Source organism: Homarus americanus, unplaced genomic scaffold, assembly GCF_018991925.1.
Source record: "Homarus americanus isolate GMGI-L3 unplaced genomic scaffold, GMGI_Hamer_2.0 scaffold1024, whole genome shotgun sequence".
Classification (NCBI taxonomy): domain Eukaryota; kingdom Metazoa; phylum Arthropoda; class Malacostraca; order Decapoda; family Nephropidae; genus Homarus; species Homarus americanus.
Genome location: NW_024715228.1, coordinates 9,869,431 through 9,894,620, shown reverse-complemented (window position 1 = coordinate 9,894,620; position 25,190 = coordinate 9,869,431). Strand labels below are relative to the sequence as shown.

Here is a 25,190-nt window from a genome sequence, read left to right as displayed (position 1 = left end):
CCTCCATTTTATTTTTCACGAGCCGCCACTGGGAAGAGGTGTTGGTAACAGGATCATCAGTGGTTTGTAGAAAGAAATTAAGAATATACAAGTAAAAGCTTATATAAATCTACACTTATATGAGGGAGTAATAGTTTCTTCCCCTATTATTTCTTGGATACACGCGTTACAATACACAGTCAGTCTACATTCATTAAATTGCAAATGTTTGATGAAAGTTTTACTTTCGGACAACCTAAAAATTACCTAACCTAACCTAATCTCCCAACCGGGGGCCCCGTGAGGAAAAGGTCATGGAAGTGTCTAGAATGGTCTAATCTATTGAATATTTCGAAAAATTCCTAAGGTTCCATGTTGTCAGAAAGTACAATAATACCGAAAGTTTAGGTTCAGAGTGTAAAAGTGAATATTCCGCACGATATGGACTTTTTTTTATCTTTTAGTTAGAAATTTACAGTTTACATATACATACATACAGAGATATGTGGACTAGTACGTGTAAGTTACTGAAGGTAATATTGAAGTAACACGTCCACGACCTGTCAGTCTACCATGGCGTGAGCTTCCTTCGATTCCTCGGGTAGATCAAATTTACCACAAAACAATCTTATTTTCGACTGATCTAAAACTGATAATTATTAAAAAATTTTACTTAGTGTTATGTTTTAGCTTTTTATTGAACTCAAGCTAACAAATATTTCAATAATACAGCATCTTGTAAACGTATATACAGTACATAAATTTAATGAAGGAATTGAAACGCAGTGTTGACGTTAGACGGCGGCAGCGCTCGCCACCAGCACGTACGTTTAACTTTGTTTAAAAGGTTCCACCATATAGGTACTTCCTGGCGGCCGCTGTGTATCATAAATATAATTAAAAGCCACTGTCACTGTTGTCATGTGGTGGAAGACACAGTGGATGTCAAGAAGTGAGTCATAGCACACGGCGGTGAACAGTAACTGATAACACACTCTCCAAGTAAGTGGACTGTATTACCTAGTCCTTAGGTAATATGTAATACAAGTGGCATTATCCATACTGTATTGGTTTTTCGTCATGCTTTATTATTAGGAAGTATAATTTTAGTAGTAATTTCCATATTAAGAACACACTCGAGTCGTGAAAATTTTGCGTTGGCTTCATTAACACTACCATTCGTTAGTCCATCTGTACTACTACCTACACCCCTTCACCACTGTTAGTAAACCTTTATTGAACTATGTTTTAATATAACAGGAGCAAAGCAACCAGTGCTGGCAGAGCTTTGTGGGGTAATACTTCTCAGCAGTTGTTCCTCTTAAGTTCTTTAACCCCACAGCTTGAAATTAAACTAGAATATAAATGGTGTCTTATCGGTATTGTTGCGTTTACACTACCGTTCATTCCTACCACTAATCTATTATCATATTTAAATAAGACGTCTAATTATAAGATAATATTCATCTATTACATTACCGGCGGAAATGTATAATAACGGAGATCGCTTTTCCAAAAAAATTTCTATTTTCTTCCATTAACCTCCCGCCATTATCGTCTGCCTCTCCTCCAACACTGAGTGTCTCGTGTCTACTTCATAAATCATCACGCTCATGCGTTCCCGTACACGTCACACGGCCAATCAAAAGCCTTTTTATTTTGAAACCAATTAAAATGATTTTGGGTTTAATTTGCAGTATTTTTGGCCCAATCAAATTCGAGTATCATTTTGGGTCTCATATTTTGAAATTCAAGTTCAGTTCCGACCATGGAAGTCTGCGATAGGTGTCACTTAAAGTATATGGAGCTGATAGCGAGTTTTTGGAAAAAAACGTAGAAACTATAGCATTTTTTCGATCGCATGGTGTTCTTCCAACCTCAGTAAAGTGTACTAAGAGCAAGACAATGTAAATATCGCAAAGACCAACATATGTGGCGTTGGGTAAGAATCCCAGAATGTAACGACGAACAAGAACCAGGCCAATACGGTAAGAAATAAATGATTCCATCATAAGGTTAGTTTTTTGTTTTTCTAGTGTTTTTTGTTTTTTGTGTATTTTTGCCATGATTTTTTTCGGAAAATGTCCAACGAAAAAAAAATTGAAAAAAACCCGGCTAATTTCCCCCAGAAATGAAGGTCATATTCGGTCTAAGCACACACAAATACACTAGAAAATTTATTTTTGACTTTCTAACAGAGAACGGTGTGACAATGCAAATTTACCGTCTTATCTCTTGAAAAAAAAAGGAGGGGGGAGAATGATACATTAGTGACGATACTGGGAAATTAATAACCTTAATAGGCTTTTCTTATGTTTTTCATGGTAATTTAATAGTGGTGAAAGTGGAGGAGTACTAATTAGTTGGCAGGGCATGAAAGAACAATGAAATAATGGGATAAAAACATTGTGAACAGTGATCATCATATGCCAGTAATTTCACGTCCACATTCTTTGTAGGGGAAGAAATAAAATTTCTATGGTAATGTCTGACAACAGCTGTAGGTAATTTATGAGAACACCGTTACCACCAGAAGGAGTTGTTAGATTTCATTAATTTTCTCCACATATTTTCTTATTATAATATAATAATAATTATTTAAAAAGGGGCAACAATTACTCGAACCTAATAGAACCTGACCTAACCAACCAAAGAAACCTTCCTTTAGATGTGAATAAATGGAAGTCAGGGCTGAACAAATGGGACATTACAAAGGTACTCAAACTATCCAACCAGGAGCGAACTCGTAACAATGGTTTTAAATTGGACAAATTTAGATTTAGGCGTGAAATAGGTAAACAGTGGTTTGGAAATAGAGTAGTGGACGAGTGGATCAGGTTACCAAATATCATCATTAACTCGAAAATGCTGGATAGCTTCAAACATAGGTTGGATGGATATATGAGCAATAGGGGTTGGGTGTAAATGGGACTGCTCAGCATGGGCCAATAGGCCCGCTGCAGTTTCCTCCATTCTTATGTTACTAACCTTACCTAACTTCCTAATCAGGGGGCTGACCCCCCATCATATTAAACATAAATTACTTATTTTGAGATCTGATACTAATGAAATCAACTTTGTTGAAGCGTCATGGTGTAATTTTAAATTTTTTGTGTATGTGAGTGTACACTCGGACTGAGTGGGTCGGTTGTAAATAAATAGGGCAGACGACAAGACATGCTGACTCAGCAGATTTTTTGGAGGAGTACTTATGGTAAATAATTTATTTCTTCACATAAACGACACACAAACAACACTTACCGTCAAATGATCGCCTTTTGCCGTGTTTTACGTCACATTTTTCCTCATCCTTTGTGCTCTGCCCACTACGTAGATCATAGATACAGCGTATAGAAAACTAAAAAATAAACAAATAAAAATACTTTTAGTTAAAATAAAAGAGTTTTTATCTTTTAAAATACTAAATACAGTACAGTACAGTATAATGATAAGAACATATGTGGAAAAAATGAACAAACTGGAACAACTCTTGTGGTGGTGGCAGTGTTTTGAGACTTTATCTAAAATATTTACCATGGTGGCCATGTTTTGGTCCACATTGTGTGAGTGTCTGTGGTCTTTGTTTACATGTCAAGAAATGAAGGATGATCTCATGGGTCATGTTTATTACAATTAATATTGGATACAAATCATTCATTATTTCTAAAGAGCAAGATTGAAATGACAATGCACGTCAGAGGTCAGGTTCTAACACTTGCATTCTCTGCTTCATATTTAAAATCATCAAATAGTGTGTCCAAAATTTAAGCATTTTCTAGTGCTAAAAGATCTCCCACTGTACTATATATATATATATATATATATATATATATATATATATATATATATATATATATATATATATATATATATATATATATATATATATATATATATATATATATATATATATATATATATATATATATATATATATATATATATATATATATATATATATATATATATATATATATATATATATATATATATATATATATATATATATATATATATATATATATATATATATATATATATATATATATATATATATATATATATATATATATATATATATATATATAATATATATATATATTTTTAAACTTAGATGTAGCACCTCTTCCTACAGCTAACCAAGATTATTAATTTTTTTTATTCGATGCAGCCATTCATGGAAGAAACATATTGTGAAGACCTGAAGGAGTGATGCAAGTGGTGCCACAGAAAATCAAGTAAGTTATGGTAACATTTTAATGATCTTTTCTGGACACTGAGACATGTTCTCATACCATGCTCTTGTACTTATCATATAGAGTACATTAAAGTACAGTTTTAGTCTTTGACTTTGTTATTTTATGTTTGCATAACCTAGATACCTGTATTCATGTTTTATGTACACCCACTCCAAAAAGTATCTTCATGGACAGGATCGATCAATTTCACAATGAACACTGTGACTCCTGGTTAGTCTTGCTAAAGGTCAATCATCCATTATGTCAACTAATTTGCAGATTAATAGAAGTTGCATACAATTAGGTGTATAGCAGTGTAGAGGTGTGGCTGTCATTCAGAATCATTCAAGTATCTGCAATGGTGATTCTGATGTTACATTGCTGATATCCAAACACTTCCCAGGCTGTAGCATGCGATGCTGATGAAGGCTGTGTTGGTGACATAGGCTTCAATCTTGAGGAGGACGGGCTTGAAATATTGTTTTATGTGCTAAGGAATAAAATGTTTTTGTATCTTAAACAGTGATACTTTTCATAGATACTATTATAACAGCTTAAAATAAAAGAGTTTGGGATGCTAGAAATTAATATTTGGGCAGCAACATAACAGGCTATGTAACCAACACAGGTATTGTGTGAAGACTCAGGGGTGTGGGACTGTATGTGGCAGGAGAACACAAAGGGAATCTGAACAGTTACAGGTCGAGCTTTTGTCTGGATTAACCAAAATCTGGATAATAGGATCTGAATTATCAAGATTTACTGTATTGTATTCACAGTAGTGTCTCCTTTACCAGTTTTAGTTTATATTTTGTATACTACTTGACAGGAATGTGATGTCAACTTCACTGCCAGACCCTACCAGGTAGAGCTGTTTGAACATGCAAAGAAACAGAACTCTATCCTTGTTCTTGGCACAGGATCTGGAAAAACTTTCATCTCCATTCTACTTATCAAAGAACTTTGATCAGGTAAGAATTCTGTCAAGTGAAAATCTTACAATATACATTCTCTATCTTCACTAGCTAAAAGTGCACTTAGAAGTCCAATACAGTATAAAGTAATATCCAGGTCCCACTCTGTAAAGGTGGTTTGATGATCTGAAGGGTATCCAGATGCAACCAGACACCGTGCCATCAGTTAGTGACAGCTAACCCATGCAAGCATGAAAAATAGCTATACGATGATGGTGGCTCACTGCATATTGATTGAAACAACATAAGTATTACTGGTGTACCTCCTTTAACTCTAAGGATGTCTGTATATTCTTCCCTAAAAGACGCCAATACTCCCTGGTCAGTTATTGACAATACCACTTAGCTGTGGTCACACTATGGTTTTTACCCAGAATAAATCACAATAGCATTGATTTTTCAATGAACTCCTCATGTTGTCTCTACAGCAGCAACTTATTTGTTGTCAAAAGTGACGATACAGAGCATCTGAAAATCCATGGTACAGTTGGTTGACATTTGGTATAGAGTGCCTATTGTATTAATGAAATTTACAACCGCTCACATTTTTCTAATTAATGTTAAAATGTACAAAATATATGAAAAGTGTATTTTAATAACAAAATTCAAGCAAAAATGTCATAGTAGATAACAAATAATAATACAGTACAGTCGACCTCAATTTTGGACTAATAGGGGAAGGGTGTCTGTTTATTTATCGTCCGAATTAACCGATGGGGTTAATTTTGAATTATATTTCAAAGAAAAATGCAGTGAGTTTGTCCTTAGCCTTGCATACCGTATAACTGTCTATACCCCCTCGTTTATAGGTCGAATCCTGATTTTTTGACCAAGAAATGTTAATTTATGATATTCCTCGCTTATAGGTCGACCCACGTTGAGGGTAATGGAACAACAAAACCTTCAGTAAAAACGCTCACGCCCTATAAACTGAGGCCTGTGTCTGAAACACCGAAAGGCAAAAGGCAAATTGTTTACCATTTATTATTACTATACTTTACACTGAACACGGTAGTTTCTAACAAAATATTGTATATTTCATTCAAGTATTTATTCAGGCCAATTAGAGGAATATTATTGTAATACAACAGTTTTTAACTAAACCATTCAAAAGCGATTACGGTAACATCTTTTGAACGAAAGAAAGCGAGTCAGTGTTGCCAATATTTCATCCCACTTTCCACTGTAATACGCACGTAATTTCAAAAATATTACATTTCCGTGAATGATTTTATCAAGCACAGTATGAATAGAATACCATTGTAATATAACAGTATTTTAACCTAAAACTATTAAAAACGAATAACATCTCAAGAACATCGGAAGCTTAGTAAGGTCTTTTGTTTCATCATGTATTTTATCCTATTTTACATTGAAATACATCACGTTTCAGCAAAACTACTATTTATTTCAGAATATATTCATTCAGGCGAGTTAAGTAAAATATACATGTGATGTAACAGTTTTTTAACTGAAAACGATTCAAAAAACACGCGTAAAATTGCCTAGCCTTGTTCAAGGAGAGGACTGGGAGAAGCTGTTTGGTGCTGCAGACGATGACAAGGAAAATGATTTGGATGGATTTTAATGAAATCAGAAATATGGTATCGTAGTATTTATTCAAGTCAATTAGGATAGAATATTATTGTAATAAAATTTAACTGAAAACCAATCGAAGCGATTACGTAACATCTTTTGAACGAAAGAAAGCGAAGTCATTGTTTTCGCCATCGATTTTATCCCACTTTCCACTGTAATACGACGCCATTTCAGCAAAAAAATTACATTTTGAATGCATTATATCAAGCACAGTATGAATAGAATACCATTTTAATATAGCAGTATTTTAACCAAAAACTATTATAAAAACGAGTAACTTCTCTTGAACATCGGAAGGTTAGGTAAAATCTTTGTTTTCGGCTATGTATTTATCCTATTTTACATTAAAATACATCACGTTTCAGTAAAACTACTATTTATTTCCCAGAATATATTCATTCAGGCACAGTTAAGGTAAAATATACATGTGATGTAACAGTTTTTCAACTAAAACACCGAAAAACACGGTACCGGTCTAGCTGATACTCAACAGCTGGTAGCGCCATGCGTTGTTGTAAACAATAGGAGGTTGAAGTAGATTACCGGTTACGTGGGTTAGCGCAGGGTCGCCAATAGTGCATCAAAACACGATTTTCCTCCTCTCTTCGTGTCTCCTCCTGAAGTTCCATTTCTCTGCGTCGTCGTCCATCCACCTCAGAATTGTGGCAATGTCCGCCGCTGGAGGTGGAGGATGAGAGTTCGCGCCGTGGAGGGATGGTGGTGGGGAGTCGTGTTTCCATCTTGACGTTGTCCCTTCTATCGCCCATCTTAGTATGCTTGAACTGCGTTGTTTAGTATATAAAGTGGCGCTTATCGCTCGAACCACATATATATGACATAAACAGTACAGAAATAACGCAGAGTCCACTGTTCTGTCCTGAGTACGATGCGTGTGTTCTAGAAAGCAGAGCTTGGTGGTGATACCGCGGAGGCAAGACCGCCAGTGTCTCCCCGGATGTCACACGAGAAGGGTGTACGCCTGCGTGCTCCGTGGGTACCACAAAAAGAGGCCAATGCTCAACTCTCAGCTCTAGACACACTAATACACTGACACTAACACCACGCTACTAGAACGCATCGACGGGCGCAACACTGCATGTCGCAAAACATGAAGGTTCCAAGTGTTCCTGAAGAAGGCAGTGATGGGTAGGGAAACACCGGGTAACACTGAAGTCCATCTATTAACGGATAGAGAAATACAAGTGGTGACTAGCGCAGCCATGCATGAGGCACGGAGTCAGACTGAGACTGCCTTGCCATATGGCAGCCTCGCAATGTTGCCACATAACATGTGCAGTGTTGCCACGTAATTATATACAAGGTTACCGGCACAGTAGCTTAGATACATAACCTACAGTTTATTACCGGTATTTTTGAGATCAATGAGAACCGTGATCAGGGCTGAGTCAAGACAAAACTCGAATTGACCTCATTTTATGCTTCCTCACCGACTCCTTGGCCTATTTGTAACAACTATTTCTACCATCCTAATTGTAATTTGTATGTTGTAACCTGCATAGGTAAAAAGTAAAACACCGTGCTATACTGCTACAGCTTTAGTAATGATCTGGACGATATTTAAGAACTACAAAGATGATAGGCTTGACTTTCAAAGTTTCAACCAAAGAAAATAAATTTATTAAGAATTCAAGATATTAACTAGAAAACACCATTTACATGTATATCTAAAAGTTCGATCTCAGCATATGAATTTTGTTTAAGCTCATAATCTGATGTGGATCTAAATGATGATCCTACAATTCCTTTTAAAGTAAAGTTATATATTTATGTACATTAAAGAAATGAATACCTTATTAAGGAAAATGGATAAACCTTACATGACTAAGTTATTAAATTAAATTTGCCTTAATCTCACAAAAACAGGTTGTAGCTAATTGTTTTGTAGCTGAGAGCCTCTGTGCAGTTTTCAACGAAACAAAATTTGATATAATTCAAAATTTCAAATGGTAAAGAAGAGACTATCAGTCCAAAATTATAGTGCTATACTGTGCCTACAATAAATTCATAATAATGCTTATAAATGGAAATAAATTCTAATAATAAAAATTAGTGGGATCAGTGGAATCACTGCAATGAATATGCCTGAGTTCATATATTTGTTCTTAGAACAGAAGATTGAGTCGAGTCGAGCCTGGACACTTTCGACCCGACCCGACCACAAGCCTCCGACCTCGACCAACTCACTCCACCCTGACCGTGATACCGTATATGATATGATAAGTTAGCCTGTGCTAAGAACTTCAACATAGACGACTGAAAACACGTTGTAAGGTAATTTAGTCTATTGTTGGTGAGCTTCATTTGTTGAAGGAACTGCACAACTTTTCATTACTAATTGGTACATATTTTAATTTTCCATTGTTTACTGGCAGTAAATGGTAAATATTTTCATGTCTGAAGTTAAGTTGCATCCCACACTAGTGGTGGAGATGTTACATTTAACCAAAAAGACGCTGGTGTTTTATCCCAGCAGGGTGGACCAGCATTTTAGCTTAATCTGTGAGGTAATATTCCTACAAATCTAAAAAAAAAAAAACGTTCAGATTTGGTCCGAATTATCCAAAATCCGGATTAAAGGGTCTGAATTAACGAGGGTCGACTGTAATAAGAATACATAACGACGGAATTTCATTTGACTCTAGAGTACTTGTGTCACTCATAAACAATCATCGCTAGACACTATTTTTTTCGTCTTGGTCTTTAACAGGACCACACATCTCACTAAAGTGGTTAATGCTGCCATAGAAACATACAATGAAGCCATCCTGCTCCAACTGAGCTCCAACTAGCCACGCAAATTGGGTGCCTGGCCACTGCCAGTGTAAACCAGTGTGCAGATTGTACCATTGTCCAATTGCCTGTGGATGAAATGCCATAGATTTATTGCACGTTAAACTTGATGTGACCGAGCTGTAGTAGACACCTAATACATAATGTCTATGCAGTACTTGTCTTTATACTGTATACAGTATGCTTTTTTTTTCAGATCCGTGAGCCGCTTCCAAAGGTGGAAAGCTGCATTCATAGTAAACACTGTTCCTCTGGTTCATCAGCAGGCTCTTGCTATAGAGACCCATACAGCCCTAAAGGTTGGCAAATATGAAGGATCAATGGACTTCTGGACTGCTGAAATGGTGAGTATTATTATATTTTGTGTTGATGGAAATTCATTATTTGTGCTAGACGTTTTTCTTTCGTTAATGTATAGGAGAATACAATTTCTTCTCTTATTTTTGTACTGCTCTTGAGTTACATAAGAAAGTAAAATAGAAAAACATCCTTTCATTTTTTTTGAGAACTCTGAAAGTTTGTAACATTATGTACTGTATTTGCTGTCAACTTTGAAACAATAAAGAAGTTTAGAGCACAGTAAACCCCCAGGATAACGCTCACCTCGTTATCTTGAGGGTTTTTCATTAGGTTCAGGGTGTCTGTTAAAACTGGGTTCCATTATATTGTATACAGTGCTTGTTATACTGAGAGTTTACTGTACTGTTCTCTTGTTTCAAGGTGTATTTTGATGCCAAATTAGGGTCACTGTGGTTCCTGATCAAGCTTTACGGTAAGAAGTATATTGCTGACTAGTGTGTAGGTGCATTCAGATCATTGTTAATCTTGGAGTTATTGGAACTGGCACATTGGTCTTCTTATCTTGATACTGGACATTTTGCTATTTACAGGCTCTCTTGGTTTGTATATACAGGTTGACAACCCTTTATCCGAAATTCCGAAACCGTCTGAAAACCGAAAAGTTTTTGTGGAGCAAGTTTTTTTTTTTTTTTTAACAGGTATTAGCCCACCTAGATCACTGACCCACATCGCCTGGGGTGAAAATGTAATAGTAATACTAATTATAATAATATTAATAATAATAATTATAATAATAATTATTCATAGTAAATAAAAGTTTTAATTAAAAATACACCAAAATAAAATAATAATGATAACAATAATATTGTTTTATTAAAATAATAATAATAATAAAGAAATACAAGAATGAAAAAAAATAAAAATAAAGTGAAATACGACCTAGACCTAGAATTATTATTATTACCTGTATTATATTATTATTATTATTATTATAAATATTATTATATTTTCCAGGCTCCAATGTGGGCTCAGTGACTTGTGCCCGATGGCTACACAAAAAGAAAAAACTAACCATTCTGAAAACTGAAAAATTCAAATGCCTCTGGTCCCAAGGATTTCGGATAAGGGATTGTCAACCTGTACTGGTAAGTCTTACCAGGCAAAAGAGGAATCTTTCTTCAATGCTTGAAATCTCTTTTTTAGCCTTTGTCATGAATGGATAACCCAGATTACTCTCCCACATCACGAGGAGATTCCTGTAGCTGAGGCGCGTGAAATGCCGATGTGCATAAAAATCAAGTTTTGAGATAATCTAGGTTAAATTTGGTGTACGTTGTTTTATCATTATCTGCAGAACTACCCACACATTTTTAGTGATTCTGGTGTCAAAGAAACTTATACTTGTGAATACTGTGCCACTGCATGTACTTAGTCATGGGGAGTAGGTGAAGACTTTGGCACTCCACAAATTCATGGTCATTTGAACTCATAGTACTAATACAGGAAAAATGGAGAATCACTCACATGGTGTCTGATAATAGCAGGGGTCTGAGAAAGACCGCACACATCCTCGAATTCTGGACCCTAGGTCAAGCTAACGTTACAGATAATCACTACTAGGTTCAAAGGTTCGGTCCAACAGATGAGTAGTTTATGATCTTTCCATGAGAAAGTTGTAATGAATAACTGAAATCCATTGTGTGGTATTGGTAGACTGCCCAGTCCAGTTAGATCTCATGGTGCAGTCTGTTCAGATCATTTGCTCTTCTCTATAACTACAACAAGGAGTCATTCTCTCTACCCATAAATATCATTGTTGGTGTTACTGTATGGTTGGTATGGGTACAGTATCAGCTGAAGGACTGTTGATTAATGAAAATGAATTGTAAATTACGAATATGCTACAGCAAGAGAAGAGAGTGAGTTTCTATATTTTGAACCGCAGAATGTTGTATTGTTGAAGTAACCCGCCAGCCTCAGACAGCCCAAGTGCAATGTAATCTTTGTCGAATTTATAAACAACAACTTTGAACTATTATGCCTATAGATATACTATCACTATTTACAGCTGCAGGTCTCCTCTGAAGTAAGCATCTGACAGCTTTGTTGGCTGTCCTTGATAAAATTGTCTTACTGTTTACTATTGTTGTATACAGTGAGACCTCCACATAACAGACTATATGGGAGGTCGTCCATTTTATCGAGGTTCATTATACAGTATGTGAAACCTCCATATAACAGACTACAGACACTTTTGGGTTACGGATGGGTTCCTGCCTGGAGGCTATCTGTGTCGAATTATCCATAAACTGAAGTGACCCTTCCATAGGTAATTGTTGAACATAGTACACACAATGTATACAGTATACAATTACTATACAGGTATGGGACCATTTATCTGTATATGGAGAGCACAATCTGTTATATCGAGGACCATTAGATGTAAACTGCCATGTAAGAGTCTGTATCCATTGAATGGAGTTTTTTTACTGTACTTACACTGTCTACTCTAGGCACATAGGAAACTATATACTGTACTCCCACTGCATACATGCACTGTTCACTTACATTGTCTATGCATGCTGACCGATTTATATAAATGCTTACCCAATTATAAACATGTGAAGTCTCAGTATAAGGAGGATGCGCCCTGAAAACCTCCTCAGATAAACTGAAATTGTATATAACGAATACTTGGTTAAACAGGAAAAATCTGATGCTTTCCATAACAGAAAATTAAAATGTTCCAGACCCATTTTCAAGACAAATAAACCATGAAACTTATTAATACAATATTATTTTTAAAGTAATAGATAAAGCAAGTGTACAGTACAGTAGGCCCTTCTAATTTAAGGGGTCAGGTTCTCAAAATGGCCACGAATTGCCAAATCCACAAATAACATTTGCTATAAGAACAGCCCAGTCCCAACCATTATAAAAGTTATCAACAACTTGTAATGAACCAGTGTATGTATTCACTCCCATCCAGTCATACCCTTTTGCACTGTTACAATGTTGAAATGCACTGTAATATAACTTTCTCCCCACTTACTTATATATCATATGTGTATCACTTCTGTTATTTGTCAATCAAGGACCTTTCCCTATTATGTAACTGTATATTTTCAGCCTTCCGATGACCATGCTCATTCAATAAACCATTAATTGTTATTAATATTAAAATGCATACAAATAAATAATAATGGGGAAATCCTCACAAATAACGTAATAAGAAAAACGACAATAAAGTGTAATATAAAAAAATGCAAGCTACACCTCGAGTCAACTCCGTGTTTGTTATTACAGTTGAGTTGGTCGAAGGTTATACAATGCCAGCACCAGCTGGGCTGATACTGTAATTGTGGTGTAATACAGTACTTTTCACAATAAGGAGAGTGTGCATGTAAATGAGTAAAATATATGAAGGTTACTTATATCTTCCCAAAAATACGAGTTGAAAAACCATAACACCTCAAAGCTTGGCCCAGTAGCCTGGTGGTTACAATGTTGAGCTAAACTGGCTACAATGACATGATTAATCACTGTTAAGCACTATTTTATCAGTAAACACTATTAATAACAGTAAATCCAGTGAAATATGGCAGGAGCGAGGAGAGTTACAACTGCAGATGACGCGCTAACTAGCAGTCACTCCACTCCCCTTACCCGCTCCTGCTGCCAGACGTACAGTATGTATGGGAAATGCTATAAATATCGGAAGAAAATCCTATTTAGTCTACTATGAAAATGGTTCGGGTTCAGTGATAAACAAATTATATAAATCGTTCATTTTCCTACAATAACATAATAAAAACAACTGTTATAAAGAAATAGATTAACACTCATGCTGGCTGTTTCTGTAGATCCCATTTTCATCTCCCTGCCACGATCTAATATCACGATGAATGATAATGATGGTGATTGAGGTCGTTTGGGAGCCATAACAAGCACGAGGAGCACAGTTATTATGAGAGAAGAGTAGGCTGACGAGCAGATGTGCAAATGTTTAGCCCGACTGTGGCGGAGGGAGCAGGGCGCGGTGGCCAGCTCTCCGGGACAAAGAGACACCTTGTGATGCCACAAACTCGCAAGGCCTCCGCACGTCAGCGAAATGCCGCAACTTTAAACTGCCTGCAGACATTCTTGGCACATTCAAGGTGTCATCCACGAATAATAGAGGACCACGAAATGAAAATCCGTGAATTATCCGGGCGCATTGTACAGTTTACTTAACAATAAAAACAGATACATCAGTTTGGGTAGATAAGATAATGGAGGTGATGGTAGAGGTTTTCATAGTGGGTGATGGTGTTGGAGGACATCTGCAGAGTCATCAGGGTTGGAAGCTATGTCAGGGAGTGTGACATCTCATATAAGGCTTAATTTGCTCATAGTAATTGAATTGTTGGTAGGAATAGTGTCTTCACATGCTGAACTTTATATCGAGGACTTCCTGTACAATATTACCTCAATAATCGCTAGGTTTCTGGGACATCCACAAATGTAGAATTTGAAATGACATTCTTAAATATCCCAACTTTAATATTATAGTGCTACCTCATTGTAAGGGTTACTGCATGTAAATTTGAAACCGAGAAAATTGTGTTTAAAGTCTTTCCAACTTTCAACAAGCATAATTTTGTTTGTTTTTGAGATACAGCATTTTTTGATGCTTGAAGCTAAAGGACTGTACTTAGAGTTGGTAGGTAGTGCATCATGAAGTAATGTACTGGGTTGTTGCAATGTTGACTTAAAGCAACAAAATTCCCACCCGCTATGGTTTTTTTACTTTAATTGATATCAGAGTGTAGATCCTCCACAACAAAAGAGAACTGAGGGAGAGGGGATTCTGCGCTATTGGCTGGAGGAGCTGTGGCATAGATAGCAGACACTCACTGTCATTGGCAAAAGGAGAGGAGGCACCTGACGATGCGAAAGTCAAGCCCATACTTTCCTGTCTGCCACAAATCGATGTTAACCCTATTTTCAAAGGGCTTTCAACCTTATTTACAGTCTAGTAGGAGATCTTATCCACTACCATCATATAGAGCTAGGCTGAAAATAGTGCTTTCCAAAAAAAAAATGGGTTTTGCCCAGGTGGTCTGAGTTATCCCTTACGATGCGGGGGCCTCAAATTAAGGACCAAAATTAAATACAACTAGAAATATATTTTTTGTTTGCCCTCTAAATACTGCACTAACGGGTGTCTACAGTTACTTTCTACAACTTGTATTATGAGTTAATTAGAAATAAATTAAATGAGAAGCAAGTAATGGTGTGATGTTAGGAAGTCAACTGATTGCAGTAGTGGCGACGAGTCATTTGCTGCCTGCCTCACACAGCCTGTACCGCACTTCACCACCACCACCACCACCACCACCACCACATCACCTGACACAAGCTGTGAATAAAACGGACGCATATATTGAATATTCGGTTTTTCAGGGAAACTTATGACGGGAAAAATGTATATTATCCCAGTCATAAGTGTAATATCAACATAATGGAGAAAATAAACGGTGTCACTTTACGCACATAAAGTGCACTTTTCTTACCTTGCAATGAGCTGCTGTAGAAGCCTCAGTAATGATACTGAAGATATTACTGCTCCTCCTTAGACCTCTGGACTGGGATCATCCAGAATGTCAGATGAAGGGCTGGCAGGTGAATAATTTGTATCGGTGGAGTGAAGGGGAGAGGCAGGCCTTGAGGGTGACAGGTGGTGCAGAGGACGACGGGCTGGTTGTGAGGAGAGAGACGGTAGTGGAGGGAGGGATGGATCTCAGGCAAAACATTGTTACTGTATTGGGAATTGTTTGGGTTTATTTTTAGTTCTTTATAAATTTCTTGATACAGCTGTAAAACATTCTTGATATTCTGCTTCATTTGATACTTAATTCCATTGATGGGTCATACAGTAGTTGTAATTATATACAGGTGCTCCCCAACTAACGACGGAGTTAGACCCAAATTCAGGTCGAACCCATTGGTCAAGTCCGATATAGATAAAAAAATAAAATAAAAAGTATTTGTCAAAAAAACATCTACAATTAAATACAGTACAGTAAAAGTAATAAATAAAGAATGGATACAGTGTGACTGAGCACTTACCTTTAATGTAGTCAGCTGAATCCACACGGGCCCCCATAATTTTCTAATTATACATGGAGACTACATTAACTGAAGAAGCAAAGGAGGAGACAGGGCTGGTGGGTCATCAATGTCGCTTTCTTCAGACAGGTTTATGTACTGTGGAAACTTCTGTTTGAAGGTATTGGATCATCTTGAGGGAGTGAAAAGGCAGCACTGGTGGGGGCATGAGGAGACAGCACTGGACTCCAAGTCCCTCGGAGTTCCTGCACCTGAGCTCTTCAGTGTTTACACAACATTCATACTTCCCAAGCTCACCTATGCCTCCCCCACCTGGTCTTCCTCCCTAAATGCCACACAACGTAAACACCTAGAAAAAGTGCAAAAGAGGGCATGCAAGATTATTCTCCCCTTCCTACTTCACATATCAAGAAGCCAACACACTGACCCTTTCACCTCACTGACCATCACCACGACCTCATCTGCAAATTTGGTAAGAAGCTTCACACCATCCCCACACTGGCCCTACTACCACCTGAGATCCCTAGCCCGAGAATTGCTGTTCGACACCACAACCGCATCCAGCCCATATACGTGCACAAACTGATCGCTATAGAACAGCCCAGTCCCAACCATTGTAAAATTATCAATAACTTGTGATAAACCAGTGTATTCACTCCCAGTAAACACTATCTGCACTGTCACTATGTTGAAATGAACTGTAGTTTGAGCTTTTCCCCATCTAGTTATTATATATCTTATTTGTATCACTTATGTTACTTGTATATTATTTGTAATTCAAACCCATTCCCCAAATATGTAACTGTATATTTTCAGCATTCTGGCTGCCAAGCTCTTTCAATAAACCGTTAATTATTATTATTATTATTATTAAAATAGATGTCCAATTTAGATTGCACAGTTTATTTTTTTTTCATTATAAATTTCTTTGTAGCAAGCAAGTGCATCTTGGATCATTCTGTCAACTTTGGCATAACGCTTTATATTGATCCATGCCATCAAACATTTGCATTCCTTTATTAATTGTAGCAAATGCCTCTGCTATTTGTTTCACTGAAAACTTTTTGTGGGGCAGGTTCTTCTTCTACATTTTGTCTCTTCTTCCTATCTTGCATCTAGTTCAATAAGATCCTCATTACTGAGCTTACTGAGGATGTGAATGATGGACCGGACGGAATACCCTCGTGTTCTGAGGAGTGTGCTGAAGCCCTGACCCTGGTGCTGTTTCTTTTGCCTTTGCCTCAAAAACCAAAACTTTTCCTTCTTTCTGAAGCATGCCTGTTCAGCCCATCCCGAAGAAGGGTGACCATTCTAATCCTCTAACTATCGCCCCATTGCCCTAACTTCATCCCTCTCAAGATTTTCGAAACTATCTTGAACTCCCATTTTCTCCGCCACCTTGAACGCCTTTCTTCTTTTGTCGATCACCAGTATGGCTTTTCGCAGGCAAGATCTACTGGTGATCTGCTTTATTGCACCCATCTTTGGTCATCTCTTAGGGATTATGGGGAAACTTTTGTCGTGGCCCTCGACATCTCCAAAGCATTTGACAGGAGTGGCACAAGTCTTTGCTATCTAAACTTCCTCTTTTGGTTTCTCCCCACTTTGTTCTCTCATCTCTAGCTTCCTTGAGAATCGATCCATGGCAGTTGTTGTCGAGGGATCACTTCTTTTCTACCAATAGTGATGCCCCACAGGGTTCTGTTTTTTCACCAACTCTCTTTCTTCTTTTTATCAATGATTTACTTCACACTACAACTAATTCTATCCATTCTTACCGATGATTATACTCTTCACTCTTCCTCACATTTTCCCTTCCTCCTAACTCTCAAACTAGATCTGTTTCTAGAACTGATATCATTACTTCTATCAACGCTGATCTGTGCAGCATCTCTGAATGGGGAGATACAAACTGGTTAAGTTCAATAGTAACAAAACTCAATATTTATCAATTACACTTTGTAAAGTAGACGATTCCCACCAATTACATTTCAGGACGCTATCATCCCCCAAATTCTGAAATAAATATGTTAGGCCTCACCATTTCCTCCAATATGTCCTGAAATCACACATCCTTAGTATAACTAAAGCTGCCTCCTCGAAGTTGAATGCTGTACAGATGTCAGAGCTATTTTCACTGAGCAGTTGCTCCAAGTATATAAGGATTCATTCATCCTAACTTGGAGTACTGCTCTCATATCTGGGGTGGCCTTCTGTCCAACTATTAGATAGGTGGAATCAAAGGCATTTCTGTCTTATTAACTCTCCTCCTTAGTCGACAATCTCTCCTTTCTTTCTCCGCAATGTTGCTTAATCTCTCTCTTTACAGGTACTTTAACGGGCAATGTTCAGGGATTTGGCATCCTGTGTACCGCGTAAGGTCATGTGTCTTGAATATCACGCCTTGCCCAGGTGCCCACCATTTGTGGATATCGGTCACACGAGAATAACCCGTTATAGTACCTCCTTCTTTCCTCACACAGCCAAACTGTGGAATGCTCTGCCTTCTTCTGTGTTTCCATGCTCTTAATCTGTCTCATTTTAAAAGCTGGTTTTCCGCATCTTCGTGGTGTAGATTATTACAGTATAACCTTTTTTCTATATTTTCAATTTCTTTCCGTTCTTTTTTTCGCCCCAGGCTCCAGTCGCTTTGACCTGTGCCCGGCTGGCTAATTCCTTAAAAAAACGTTCAACATCTTCATTATCAATTTCTAACTCCAGCTATTTAACTAACTCCACTATCTTGTTACTAGTATCCAAAATAACTTCATTTTCATTAAAACCTTTGAAACTGTTCACATATCTTTCAGGATTTTCCATATTCCATTCATGCAATGTTTTGTAACCTGATCCCATGCTGCACTAATGTTCTTTATACATGACAAAACTTCTGAGCGTTTTCACCTTCAGTAGCAGCAACAGCCTGAGCGGTCGTAAATAATACGCTTTAAAGGCAGCACAGTAACCTTGATCAATGGGTTGGATGATAGAGGTAGTGTTAGGTGGAATGTAGACTACCTTAACATCGGGTGCATGCCGTCCAGGTGTGGTGGGTGTCCCGGAGCATTATCCAAATCAGCAAATCTTGAATGGAATCCGTTGTTGCAGATAATACCTTGGCTCGTGGAATGAAACAAGTCATGAACCAATCCTCAAACAGTGCTAAGGTCATCCAGGCTTTTGTTACTGCGATAAAACACTGGCAGTGTGTGTTGCTGACATGTTTAAAAGCCCTGGGGTTCTCTGAATGATAGATCATGAAGGGCTTTAGCTTGAAACCAGCAACATTCCCCCAACAGAAGTGTAATTTCCTTGAATGCCTTGAATCCTGGCATTGTTACTTTTGTGATGTATGTCCGCCAGGCATGCGCTCTCACAATAATCCAGTCTCATCCACATTGAATATTTGCTCAGGCAAATAATTCCTTCACAATCACTTCATCTAACTCCTCCTAAAAGCTTCTGCAGCACCAAACATCGCATTAGCTGCCTCTCCACTCACCTTAACATTGTGTAGATCAGTGGTTCTAACCTTTGAGTCAATGGACCTGGGAGATGCATCAGCCTATCACAGGCATCCCATGCAGTCACATGACGGTATTAGATAATCACAGCCTATGAACCAAGTTACCTAAGCGGTTTTCCCCACCCATGCGGCTGGCACGTGGTGACACAGTGGAGCATGATGAAATTTCTCAGAACTCCCGAAACATTTGTTTACAGACCCGGTAATGAGAGAATTTTTCAGTAAAAATTCTGGACCGATTTTAATTCCAGCTATTGGAGAGTTCTGGGGACTGAGGGTTCTGTCTAACAAATAATACATTATCAAGCCAATATGAAAGCTTTTCAAATTCAGATATCTGATTTGTAAAAGTACTTTTCTAAAATACGTTAAAAAAATTTGGGTTAAGAATGTCCCAGGGGGTGTGGGGGAACTAGTGGTGGAAAGAATCAACTTTGAAAGGGTTAAGCCCATCGTGGTCCAGTGGACTATCTGCTTTACTACCAACTGTGGTGGCCTTACTTCTAACCTGGCATACAGAGGCATAAACTGTTTACAACACTTGACTTTTCCTAAATAATATTAGTTCTGAAATTTCAACAACAACCTCTTCTTAATTTATTTTTAAATTAGTGAAAGGTTTTCTAGAGATGGCATTTTCTAAAATGCTAAGTGTGTCTGCACAAAGTACAGTACTTAGGTCAGAGGAATACAAATTATCAACATTCTAATCACTGGTCAATATTCATACACTGTATACAGTACATTAGGGATCCATATATATGGTACAGTATATGGAATCATTTTAAATGCAGTTGCTACATACTTTTTTTTTAAACAAATTTACATTCCATTGCATAATTATGCTCGTATAGTTATAAGGTTCTTAGCTTCAGTAAAAGTGTTTGGTTGGCATTTCATGGCTGTTGCTCGTAACCTATAAAACATATCAATGATTTGGTTATTACTTCCAGCCATGATGCATCACTAACCTGCAAGTTTCCTCACAAATCTTGGCATAAAATGGAATCTTGGACAGCCTCCTGCATCACCCATTGCATGAAGATTTAAGTCAACAAGTTCCAGGAGTTCTAAAAAAAGGTATGAATCTGGAAGAAAATTTGACAAAAAGGTCAGTAACATAATGAAATAAACAGATTTTATTATATCTAACTTGCTTACAAAGATGAAATATAAAAATTAAATCTGCTTTAAATCAAAAGAAATCATTTGTTGTCCAATTACCCATTTTTGAAAGATGGCATCTCCTCTATGAGAAAGCTTAATTTAATGTGAAGTCATGCTATCCGCAGTACTCAATGTGGATAATAGCTCAATAACCCTAGGTGCCTTAAGACTGTATCAAATAGCTTCTGCATGCAGATTACTTCCTTCTTATAATTTTTTCTGTTTTTTTTTTTAAATACAAGTAAAGGTAAAAAAAAAGTGGCTATTAAATTTTGCTTACCATTAACTTCTTGAGAACTTATACTTACAGAATATATTAAGTTCTTGGATACAAAAGTTGTCAGGTATTTTCTCTTGCAAATATAAAATAGTGTATTCGATGTTGAAGCGAATAACCCGACATGTTGGCACTTCTTCAAGTGGGTGATGTGACAACAAGGAGAAACCCTCAAAAATGAATTCATGGCCATCATGCACAATCACAGTTGGAGTCTTGATCTGTTTAATGTAAAATCAAATATAACATTTATTAATGGATATATAGTACAGTATATGGATAATTCACAGTACAGTAGCCTCAGGTTACTTCATGATGTTAATTGCATTTTTTTATTTCATGGCTACCTAAATTACTATCACTTTTCTACTTGTTGTACAAACAAAAATCAAATAATTTACTGAGACTTAATCTCCTTTGAACAAAAAATTGGTCCACACAGCCATCAAATGAGAATGAGACAAAAATGATTACCCACAACACAGAAACTACCTGACTGGGGCAGACATGCAGGAGCTAATTTTAGGATCAAATATTCACTTTAAGCATCTGACTAGACATATGATAGAGATGTTCTAATTCAATGGAACTCAATAATCAAATGGATTACACCTGATTTATGTCCATGAATGACCTGGGCTGCAAAGGCAATTTCTCTCTCTCTTTTTTTTTATGAACCAGAGACAATTTCAAATTTCACTGTACTTAATAAAAAATATGAGATACAGTGATGGGTTCACAAAAGATTTGAAGAAGGCCTCCTCTTCTTTCCTCCTACTACAAGCATGAATTGGGAAACAAAATAGCAAAACCCCCAACCTTTTACTGAAAGTCTACCTAGAATTCTAGAATGATGAAGATGAAATTTTAGACACCTTTCAAGAATATTGTCCCTTGAATATTTCCTGAATTTTGTAATTTATAATAAAAAATAAACATTAGCTAGAACTCAACTAGACAGAATTACTTCCAGTCACCAAAGTACTGTATTTTAAAAACAATGGTAATGATACATTAAGAAACTTTATTTATTCAAAAAGTGGACTTACCAGAAAGTTTGTGGGTGGGGATATAGTGATGAGATAATGGTGAAGACGATCTGCATTGTTTGTCCACGGGTCACATACTGGCAAATTACCTTCCCCGACATAATAACCGTGGCGGATTCCTGACCGCTGAGCCTTTAAGGAGCACCGGCACAATGGGCCATCATTCATCTGTGAAAAATTTGAATTTTTAATCCATAGTTGATATTTAAGAATTAACAGACACTAAATATCACTATTGATGAAGCACACTTGAGCCATATTTTTCTGCACTAAATTTTGTATTACACAACAAAAAATTTCCGAAGTACAGTGATTTCTGCTATAACGTGTGTTTTGATAACGTGAATTTGCTCTAACGCGATTTATGAATTAGGAACGATATTTGTATAACGCGAACGCTTGTTTGCTATAACGAGATTTTTGCTTACTATTTCTCCAATTATGTGAATATAGTAAAGAATATCAACAAGAAGCGTTCCGGTGATAAAATTCCTGGTGATGATCGTAAAAGAAAGAATATAACACTAGAAGAGAAGCTCGATTTTATCAACCTCAAAGTCACCCTTCTCCCCCATCAAGTAAAGTGTTACATTTACTGTATGATTTCATTATTAGATATGAATGTAACATTTATTTAGACCGTGCTATCCTTTGTGTTAGGCTAACTACTAAATTTTTTCGATTTCGAGTAATCTGCACCTAACCCTATTTGCTCCATAAGCCCTGTTATTTCTATTACGCGATTTTCTATAACACGATATTTTGCAAGAACACAATTATCGCGTTATAGCAGAACTACCTGTACCTTACACTTGGGATGAAGAAAAAGCCACAATAATATCTGATTCTCAAATATAATATAACTCTCATGTTTACATTTTCAGTAATACTTTTCATTCATATATCAATATACAGTGGTCCCTCGGTTAACGAGCACAATTCGTTCCAGAAGGTTGCTCGTTAACCGAAACAATTGTTTCAATGGGTTTTTGGGTAATTGGTTCCTTCTCACCGAAAATTGCCTAAAATGAACAAAAAAGGTAGTAAAGTACACTTACTTTGAGGTCTGTATGTAGAAGGCTCCTGGATGATGATGATGATGGGAATTAGAATGGGGGTGGAGGAGAAGGGAGAAGAGAAGTCACCCCATGGCGCCATTTCACCCAAAAAATTTTAGTTCTCTTGGTGTAATTCAAGATTATTTCTTTAAAACAACACTGCACTGCATTATATATTGTCAATATGTAAAGTAAATTTCAAAATGACCAATAATTTGCTTGGAAACTCAGACAAAGCATTTATGTTGAGAGTCTGAAGCAAGATGTTACCTCCACTGAAAAGCCACAGAGACTGACGCCTGTATGGTGTGTTGACAGGCTGTTTGGCGCGCAAAAAACTAGCTTCCTATACTTCAATTATGTTCAATAATTGTTAAAATGACTAAAAAATTTAAAATTAAACTTTTAAAATTTTTGAATAGTATAAACTTCTTGATATTTACTAAAATAGATAAGGAATTTAAGCCCTAGAACCTATTACTGTATTGGCGGACTAATACTACAGCTGGTGGACCACCAAATGCAAGCGAAAAGATGTTGAGGACGCTCGTAAGAAACTCGTTAATCGAGGGATTGCTCGTTAACCGAAGTTAAGAATCTTATGGAAGGTAAATCGTTAACCGAAATCTCGTTAACCGAGGGATCACTGTAGTATAATAAAACAGCAAGTTGCTGATTTACGTAGTACAGTGGTCCCTCGGTTAACGAACACAATTTGTTCCAGAAGGTCGTTTGTTAACAGAAAATATCGTTAACCGAATCCATTGTTTCAATGGGATATTGGGTAATTGGTTCCAGCTCACCAAAAAGTACATACAAAGTAAAAAAAAAAAAAAAATGCAGTCAAGTACATTTACTTTGAGGTGTGCATGTAGAAGGTTCCTGGTTGATGATGATGATGGGAATTAGAAGTGGGGAGTGGAGGAGAAGGGAGAAGAGAAGGAAGTGGGGATGGAGGAGATATCACCTTTCAGGGGACCCATGCTTGATGCAGTCATTTCACCAATAAAATTTTACGTTCACTAGGTGTAATTCAAGATTATTTTCCTTAAATCAACACTGCACTGCACTATATATTATCAATTTGTTAACTAAATTTCAGAATGACCAATAATTTCAATGAAAAATGCTAAAATATTCAAGACCCCAACAAAATAGATGCTCACTCCACTGTCAACAGAGCCCAGCTGACGCCTTGTGGCCGAGTCAAGCGACTGATGGGCGCACAAAAAACTAATTCCCTGTACTGCATATATTATCAATATGTTAAATAACTGTTAAAATGACTAATAATTTTTATATAAAAAATGCAAAAATATTAAAGAATACAACTTTCTTGATATTTACTCCACTGGAAACGAATGTAAACATAGAACCAATTACTGTATTGGCAGACTAGCCCATCAGCTGATGCTCACAACAAAACGTGATGTTCGTAAGGATTTCGTTAATCAAATTTTTGTTCATTAACCGAATTGAAGATTCTTATGGAAGGTAATTAGTAAACCAAAATTTCGTTAACCGAACCAAAAGTTAACCGAGGGACCACTGGATATGTAATGTACCAGGATACAATTAGCCAAGAATACCATTAAAGCAGTGTTACAAAAAAAGTGATTACAGTTATGCATAGTGTACTGTAGGCTAGTATGTACAGTATAGGGTGTATGTACAGTATACAGTGCATGTACAAGCCCTCCTTCATGGAAGGAGATGTATAGCAACACCTTCTACAGTAGATGATACATCATATCATCATATCATCATGGCTGGCCTGCATTACAAGCTCAAGACAACAGCATCTGCTGGTGAGTGTTATAGAATAGTATATTTTGTTTATTTACAATATACTGTACAGTGGTCCCTCGGTTAACGAAATTTCGGTTAACGAATTACCTTCCATAAGAATCTTCATTTCGGTTAACAAACAAAAATTCGGTTAACGAAATTCTTACGAAAATGTTTCAACATGCTTTGGCTTGCTCACCAGCTGGAAGATTAGTCTGCCAATACAGAAATCGGTTCTAGGGCTTACATTCGTTAAAATTGGAGTAAATATCAAGAAGATTGCACTATTCAATAATTTTCCAAGTTTTATATT

At 36.8% G+C, this 25,190-nt stretch overlaps 1 pseudogene; it reads right to left on the bottom strand.

The window, feature by feature from the left end:
- Window positions 1-25,190, bottom strand: part of LOC121857050 — an 88,956-nt pseudogene that overhangs the window by 25,869 nt on the left and 37,897 nt on the right.